The sequence below is a fragment of the Eubalaena glacialis genome, chromosome 20 (genome assembly GCF_028564815.1).
Source record: "Eubalaena glacialis isolate mEubGla1 chromosome 20, mEubGla1.1.hap2.+ XY, whole genome shotgun sequence".
NCBI lineage: Eukaryota > Metazoa > Chordata > Mammalia > Artiodactyla > Balaenidae > Eubalaena > Eubalaena glacialis.
Window position 1 is genome coordinate 39,241,927 of NC_083735.1, and position 8,034 is coordinate 39,249,960.

An 8,034-nucleotide genomic window follows, 5' to 3' on the forward strand; every position below is an offset into this window, starting at 1 on the left:
GTACTCACTGTATTTGTAGGCAATGCAGTGCCCACACGAGGGTCCTAAGTGTCTGGAAAAGTGTAGAAATGTTAAAGTAAAGCAGAACTGCGAATACGAGGTAATGGAAACTGCAACACGCTTTCGCTTCAGCAGGGCTCTTCAGGCCTTAGCGTGAGGCAAGTACTCACGTCAAGTTTCCCTTTAGCTCTAGAGCCTGAGAGGATGAGCTCCCACCCATGCTATGGAAGCACCGTGCTTCTTTAGAGAAAACTCCTTTTCGTTCCAGAGGGCTAACTACAGTGACTAGAGGCCTATCAAACATAGAGTTATTTAGGTAGCTTCAGGGCAGTATGACTAAGGGCTTTTAATAAGGGAAAGCAAGGCTTGTGCCATCAGGTCTTCTTTGCCGGTGAACAATCAGCCTGAAGCCTTCTGATTTCTAACAAGTCAAAAGAGACTCTAGCTCTACCCTGGTCCCTTGCCTGAATCAACTTTTCTTCACAAAGTGTTCTACATGTAGCGAAGTCCCTCAAATTTGAAATGCTCTATGTAGGCTATCGGGCCTTAGCCTATTCTAAAATCCTGCAGTGTAACAGGAAAACTGTGGTTTCGTTGCAGTAGGAATGCAAGCCTCCTTTCTACTGTAGGTATGGGGTCCTTGGGTGTGAGTTCCTAGAAGAAAGGCGAAACCGATTGTGTTTCTAAGTGCAGCTCAAATGAGGACAATGAGGCAGACTTCCATGGCATGTAGGACGTGAGAGAACAGAATCCTTGGAGCTGTTGGTGTGCTGAGGACATCTAGCTTTCCCAAGGAAGGGTGCAGTGTATTGCCCTACTCTCTGAAAGCAGAGTGACTTGGAAAGACTTACGGCCTGGATGTTTCTTAGAAGGGCAGTGGAACGTGCTGGTACTCACTGTATTTGTAGGCAATGGGGTGCCCACACGAGGCTCCTAAGGGTCTGGAAAAGCGTAGAAACGTTAAAGTAAAGCAGAAGTGTGAATACAAGCTAATGTAAACTGCAACATGCTTTCGCTTCAGCAGGGCTCTTCAGGCCTTAGCGTGAGGCAAGTACTCACGTCAAGTTTTCCTTTAGCTCTACATCCTGACAGGATGAGCTAACACCCATACTATGGAAGCACCGTGCTTCTTTAGAGAAAACTCCTTTTCGTTCCAGAGGGCTAACTACAGTGACTAGAGGCCTATCAAAAATAGAGGTATTTAGGTAGCTTCAGCGCAGCATGACTAAGGGCTTTTAATAAGGGAAAGCAAGGCTTGTGCCATCAGGTCTTCTTTGCCAGTAAACAATCAGCCTGAAGCCTTCTGATTTCTAACAAGTCAAAAGAGACTCTAGCTCTACCCTGGTCCCTTGCCTGAATCAACTTTTCTTCAAAAAGTGTTCTACATGTAGCGAACTCCCTCAAATTTGAAATGCTCTATGTAGGCTATCGGGCTTTAGCCTATTCTAAAATCCTGCAGGGTAACAGGAACATCTGTGCTTTGGTTGCAGAAGGAATGCAAGCCTTCTTTCTCCTGTAGGTATGGGATCCTTGAGTGTGAGTTCTTGGAAGGAAGACGAAGCAGATTGTGTTTCTAAGTGCAGCTCAAATGAGGACAATGAGGCAGACTTCCGTGGCATGTAGGACGTGAGAGAACAGAATCCTTGGAGCTGTTGGTGTGCTGAAGACATCTAGCTTTGCCAAGGAAGGGTGCAGTGTATTGCCCTACTCTCTGAATGCAGAGTGACTTGGAAAGAGTTACGGCCTGGATGTTTCTTAGAAGGGCAGTGGAACGTGCTGGTACTATCTGTATTTGTAGGCAATGGGGTGCCCAAACGAGGGTCCTAAGTGTCTGGAAAAGTGTAGAAACGTTAAAGTAAAGCAGAACTGCGAATACTAGCTAATGGAAACTACAACACGCTTTCGCTTCAGCAGGGCTTTTCAGGCCTTAGCCTGAGGCAAGTACTCACGTCAAGTTTCCCTTTAGCTCTAGAGCCTGACAGGATGAGCTCCAACCCATACTATGGAAGCACCGTGTTTCTTTAGAGAAAACTGCTTTTTGTTCCACAGGGCTAACTACAGTGAGTAGAGGCCAGTCAAAAATAGAGTTATTTAGGTAGCTTCAGGGCAGCGTGACTAAGAGCTTTTAATAAGGGAAAGCAAGGCTTGTGCCATCAGGTCTTCTTTGCCGGTGAACAATCAGCCTGAAGCCTTCTGATTTCTAACAAGTCAAAAGAGACTCTAGCTCTACCCTGGTCCCTTGCCTGAATCAACTTTTCTTCACAAAGTGTTCTGCATGTAGCGAAGCCCCTCAAATTTGAAATGCTCTATGTAGGCTATCGGGCCTTAGCCTATTCTAAAATCCTGCAGTGTAACAGGAAAACTGTGGTTTCGTTGTAGTAGGAATGCAAGCCTCCTTTCTACTGTAGGTATGGGGTCCTTGGCTGTGAGTTCCTAGAAGAAAGGCGAATCCGATTGTGTTTCTACGTGCAGCTCAAATGAGGGCAATGAGGCAGACTTCCATGGCATGTAGGACGTGAGAGAACAGAATCCTTGGAGCTGTTGGTGTGCTGAGGACATCTAGCTTTCCCAAGGAAGGGTGCAGTATATTGCCTTACTCTCTGAATAGATAGAGTGACTTGGAAAGACTTACGGCCTGGATGTTTCTTAGAAGGGCAGTGGAACGTGCTGGTACTCACTGTATTTGTAGACAATGGGGTGCCCACACGAGGCTCCTAAGGGTCTGGAAAAGCGTAGAAACGTTAAAGTAAAGCAGAGGTGTGAATACAAGCTAATGTAAACTGCAACACGCTTTCGCTTCAGCAGGGCTCTTCAGGCCTTAGCCTGAGGCAAGTACTCACGTCAAGTTTCCCTTTAGCTCTAGAGCCTGACAGGATGAGCTCCCACCCATACTATGGAAGCACCGTGTTTCTTTAGAGAAAACTGCTTTTTGTTCCAGAGGGCTAACTACAGTGACTAGAGGCCAGTCAAAAAGAGAGTTATTTAGGTAGCTTCAGGGCAGCATGACTAAGAGCTTTTAATAAGGGAAAGCAAGGCTTGTGCCATGAGGTCTTCTTTGCCGGTGAACAATCAGCCTGAAGCCTTCTGATTTCTAACAAGTCAAAAGAGACTCTAGCTCTACCCTGGTCCCTTGCCTGAATCAACTTTTCTTCACAAAGTGTTCTGCATGTAGCGAACTCCCTCAAATTTGAAATGCTCTATGTAGGCAATCGGGCCTTAGCCTATTCTAAAATCCTGCAGTGTAACAGGAAAACTGTGGTTTCGTTGCAGTAGGAATGCAAGCCTCCTTTCTACTGTAGGTATGGGGTCCTTGGGTGTGAGTTCCTAGAAGAAAGGCGAAACCGATTGTGTTTCTAAGTGCAGCTCAAATGAGGACAATGAGGCAGACTTCCATGGCATGTAGGACGTGAGAGAACAGAATCCTTGGAGCTGTTGGTGGGCTGAGGACATCTAGCTTTCCCAAGGAAGGGTGCAGTGTATTGCCCTACTCTCTGAATGCAGAGTGACTTGGAAAGACTTACGGCCTGGATGTTTCTTAGAAGGGCAGTGGAACGTGCTGGTACTCACTGTATTTGTAGACAATGGGGTGCCCACACGAGGCTCCTAAGGGTCTGGAAAAGCGTAGAAACGTTAAAGTAAAGCAGAGGTGTGAATACAAGCTAATGTAAACTGCAACATGCTTTCGCTTCAGCAGGGCTCTTCAGGCCTTAGCCTGAGGCAAGTACTCACGTCAAGTTTCCCTTTAGCTCTAGAGCCTGACAGGATGAGCTCCCACCCATACTATGGAAGCACCGTGTTTCTTTAGAGAAAACTGCTTTTTGTTCCAGAGGGCTAACTACAGTGACTAGAGGCCAGTCAAAAAGAGAGTTATTTAGGTAGCTTCAGGGCAGCATGACTAAGAGCTTTTAATAAGGGAAAGCAAGGCTTGTGCCATCAGGTCTTCTTTGCCAGTGAACAATCAGCCTGAAGCCTTCTGATTTCTAACAAGTCAAAAGAGACTCTAGCTCTACCCTGGTCCCTTGCCTGAATCAACTTTTCTTCACAAAGTGTTCTGCATGTAGCGAACTCCCTCAAATTTGAAATGCTCTATGTAGGCTATCGGGCTTTAGCCTATTCTAAAATCCTGCAGTGTAACACGAAAACTGTGGTTTCGTTGCAGTAGGAATGCAAGCCTCCTTTTTACTCTAGGTATGGCGTCCTTGCGTGTGAGTTCCTTGAAGAAAGGCGAAGCAGATTGTGTTTCTAAATGCAGCTCAAATGAGGACAATGAGGCAGACTTCCATGGCATGTAGGACGTGAGAGAACAGAATCCCTGGAGCTGTTGGTGTGCTGAGGACATCTAGCTTTCCCAAGGAAGGGTGCAGTGTATTGCCCTACTCTCTGAATAGATAGAGTGAGTTGGAAAGGCTTACGGCCTGGATGTTTCTTAAAAGGGCAGTGGAACGTGCTGGTACTCACTGTATTTGTAGGCAATGGGGTGCCCACACAAGGGTCCAAAGTGTCTGGAAAAGCGTAGAAATGTTAAAGTAAAGCAGAACTGCGAATACTAGCTAATGGAAACTGCAACACGCTTTTGCTTCAGCAGGGCTCTTCAGGCCTTACCCTGAGGCAAGTACTTATGTCAAGGTTCCCTTTAGCCCTAGAGCCTGACAGGATGAGCTAACACCCATGCTATGGAAGCACCGTGCTTCTTTAGAGAAAACTCCTTGTCGTTCCAGAGGGCTAACTACAGTGACTAGAGGCCTATCAAAAATAGAGTTATTTAGGTACTTTCAGGGCAGCATGACTAAGAGCTTTTAATAAGGGAAAGCAAGGCTTGTGCCATGAGGTCTGCTTTGCCGGTGAACAATCAGCCTGAAGCCTTCTGATTTCTAACAAGTCAAAAGAGACTCTAGCTCTACCCTGGTCCCTTGCCTGAATCAACTTTTCTTCACAAAGTGTTCTGCATGTAGCGAACTCCCTCAAATTTGAAATGCTCTATGTAGGCAATCGGGCCTTAGCCTATTCTAAAATCCTGCAGTGTAACAGGAAAACTGTGGTTTCGTTGCAGTAGGAATGCAAGCCTCCTTTCTACTGTAGGTATGGGGTCCTTGGGTGTGAGTTCCTAGAAGAAAGGCGAAACCGATTGTGTTTCTAAGTGCAGCTCAAATGAGGACAATGAGGCAGACTTCCATGGCATGTAGGACGTGAGAGAACAGAATCCTTGGAGCTGTTGGTGGGCTGAGGACATCTAGCTTTCCCAAGGAAGGGTGCAGTGTATTGCCCTACTCTCTGAATGCAGAGTGACTTGGAAAGACTTATGGCCTGGATGTTTCTTAGAAGGGCAGTGGAACGTGCTGGTACTCACTGTATTTGTAGGCAATGGGGTGCCCACACGAGGCTCCTAAGGGTCTGGAAAAGCGTAGAAACGTTAAAGTAAAGCAGAAGTGTGAATACAAGCTAATGTAAACTGCAACATGCTTTCGCTTCAGCAGGGCTCTTCAGGCCTTAGCGTGAGGCAAGTACTCACGTCAAGTTTTCCTTTAGCTCTAGATCCTGACAGGATGAGCTAACACCCATACTATGGAAGCACCGTGCTTCTTTAGAGAAAACTCCTTTTCGTTCCAGAGGGCTAACTACAGTGACTAGAGGCCTATCAAAAATAGAGGTATTTAGGTAGCTTCCGCGCAGCATGACTAAGGGCTTTTAATAAGGGAAAGCAAGGCTTGTGCCATCAGGTCTTCTTTGCCAGTAAACAATCAGCCTGAAGCCTTCTGATTTCTAACAAGTCAAAAGAGACTCTAGCTCTACCCTGGTCCCTTGCCGGAATCAACTTTTCTTCACAAAGTGTTCTACATGTAGCGAACTCCCTCAAATTTGAAATGCTCTATGTAGGCTATCGGGCTTTAGCCTATTCTAAAATCCCGCAGGGTAACAGGAACATCTGTGCTTTGGTTGCAGAAGGAATGCAAGCCTCCATTCTCCTGTAGGTATGGTATCCTTGAGTCTGAGTTCTTGGAAGGAAGACGAAGCAGATTGTGTTTCTAAGTGCAGCTCAAATGAGGACAATGAGGCAGACTTCCGTGGCATGTAGGACGTGAGAGAACAGAATCCTTGGAGCTGTTGGTGTGCTGAGGACATCTAGCTTTGCCAAGGAAGGGTGCAGTGTATTGCCCTACTCTCTGAATGCAGAGTGACTTGGAAAGACTTACGGCCTGGATGTTTCTTAGAAGGGCAGTGGAACGTGCTGGTACTCACTGTATTTGTAGGCAATGGGGTGCCCAAACGAGGGTCCTAAGTGTCTGGAAAAGTGTAGAAACGTTAAAGTAAAGCAGAACTGCGAATACTAGCTAATGGAAACTGCAACACGCTTTTGCTTCAGCAGGGCTCTTCAGGCCTTACCCTGAGGCAAGTACTTATGTCAAGGTTCCCTTTAGCCCTAGAGCCTGACAGGATGAGCTAACACCCATGCTATGGAAGCACCGTGCTTCTTTAGAGAAAACTCCTTGTCGTTCCAGAGGGCTAACTACAGTGACTAGAGGCCTATCAAAAATAGAGTTATTTAGGTACTTTCAGGGCAGCATGACTAAGAGCTTTTAATAAGGGAAAGCAAGGCTTGTGCCATGAGGTCTTCTTTGCCAGTGAACAATCAGCCTGAAGCCTTCTGATTTCTAACAAGTCAAATGAGACTCTAGCTCTACCCTGGTCCCTTGCCTGAATCAACTTTTCTTCACAAAGTGTTCTGCATGTAGCGAACTCCCTCAAATTTGAAATGCTCTATGTAGGCAATCGGGTCTTAGCCTATTCTAAAATCCTGCAGTGTAACCGGAAAACTGTGGTTTCGTTGCAGTAGGAATGCAAGCCTCCTTTCTACTGTAGGTATGGGGTCCTTGGGTGTGAGTTCCTAGAAGAAAGGCGAAACCGATTGTGTTTCTAAGTGCAGCTCAAATGAGGACAATGAGGCAGACTTCCATGGCATGTAGGACGTGAGAGAACAGAATCCTTGGAGCTGTTGGTGGGCTGAGGACATCTAGCTTTCCCAAGGAAGGGTGCAGTGTATTGCCCTACTCTCTGAATGCAGAGTGACTTGGAAAGACTTATGGCCTGGATGTTTCTTAGAAGGGCAGTGGAACGTGCTGGTACTCACTGTATTTGTAGGCAATGGGGTGCCCACACGAGGCTCCTAAGGGTCTGGAAAAGCGTAGAAACGTTAAAGTAAAGCAGAAGTGTGAATACAAGCTAATGTAAACTGCAACATGCTTTCGCTTCAGCAGGGCTCTTCAGGCCTTAGCGTGAGGCAAGTACTCACGTCAAGTTTTCCTTTAGCTCTACATCCTGACAGGATGAGCTAACACCCATACTATGGAAGCACCGTGTTTCTTTAGAGAAAACTGCTTTTTGTTCCAGAGGGCTAACTACAGTGACTAGAGGCCAGTCAAAAAGAGAGTTATTTAGGTAGCTTCAGGGCAGCATGACTAAGAGCTTTTAATATGGGAAAGCAAGGCTTGTGCCATCAGGTCTTCTTTGCAGGTGAACAATCAGCCTGAAGTCTTCTGATTTCTAACAAGTCAAAAGAGACTCTAGCTCTACCCTGGTCCCTTGCCTGAATCAACTTTTCTTCACAAAGTGTTCTCCATGTAGCGAACTCCCTCAAATTTGAAATGCTCTATGTAGGCTATCGGGCTAGAATAGGCTAAAGCCTATTCTAAAATCCTGCAGTGTAACAGGAAAACTGTGGTTTCGTTGCAGTAGGATGCAAGCCTCCTTTCTACTGTAGGTATGGGGTCCTTGGGTGTGAGTTCCTGGAAGAAAGGCGAAGCAGATTGTGTTTCTAAGAGCAGCTCAAAATCGGACAATGAGGCAGACTCCATGGCATGTAGGACGTGAGAGAACAGAATCCCTGGAGCTGTTGGTGTGCTGAGGACATCTAGCTTTCCCAAGGAAGGGTGCAGTGTATTGCCCTACTCTCTGAACACATAGAGGGACTTGGAAAGGCTTACGGCCTGGATGTTTCTTAGAAGGGCAGTACGGCCTGCTGGTACTCACTGTATTGGT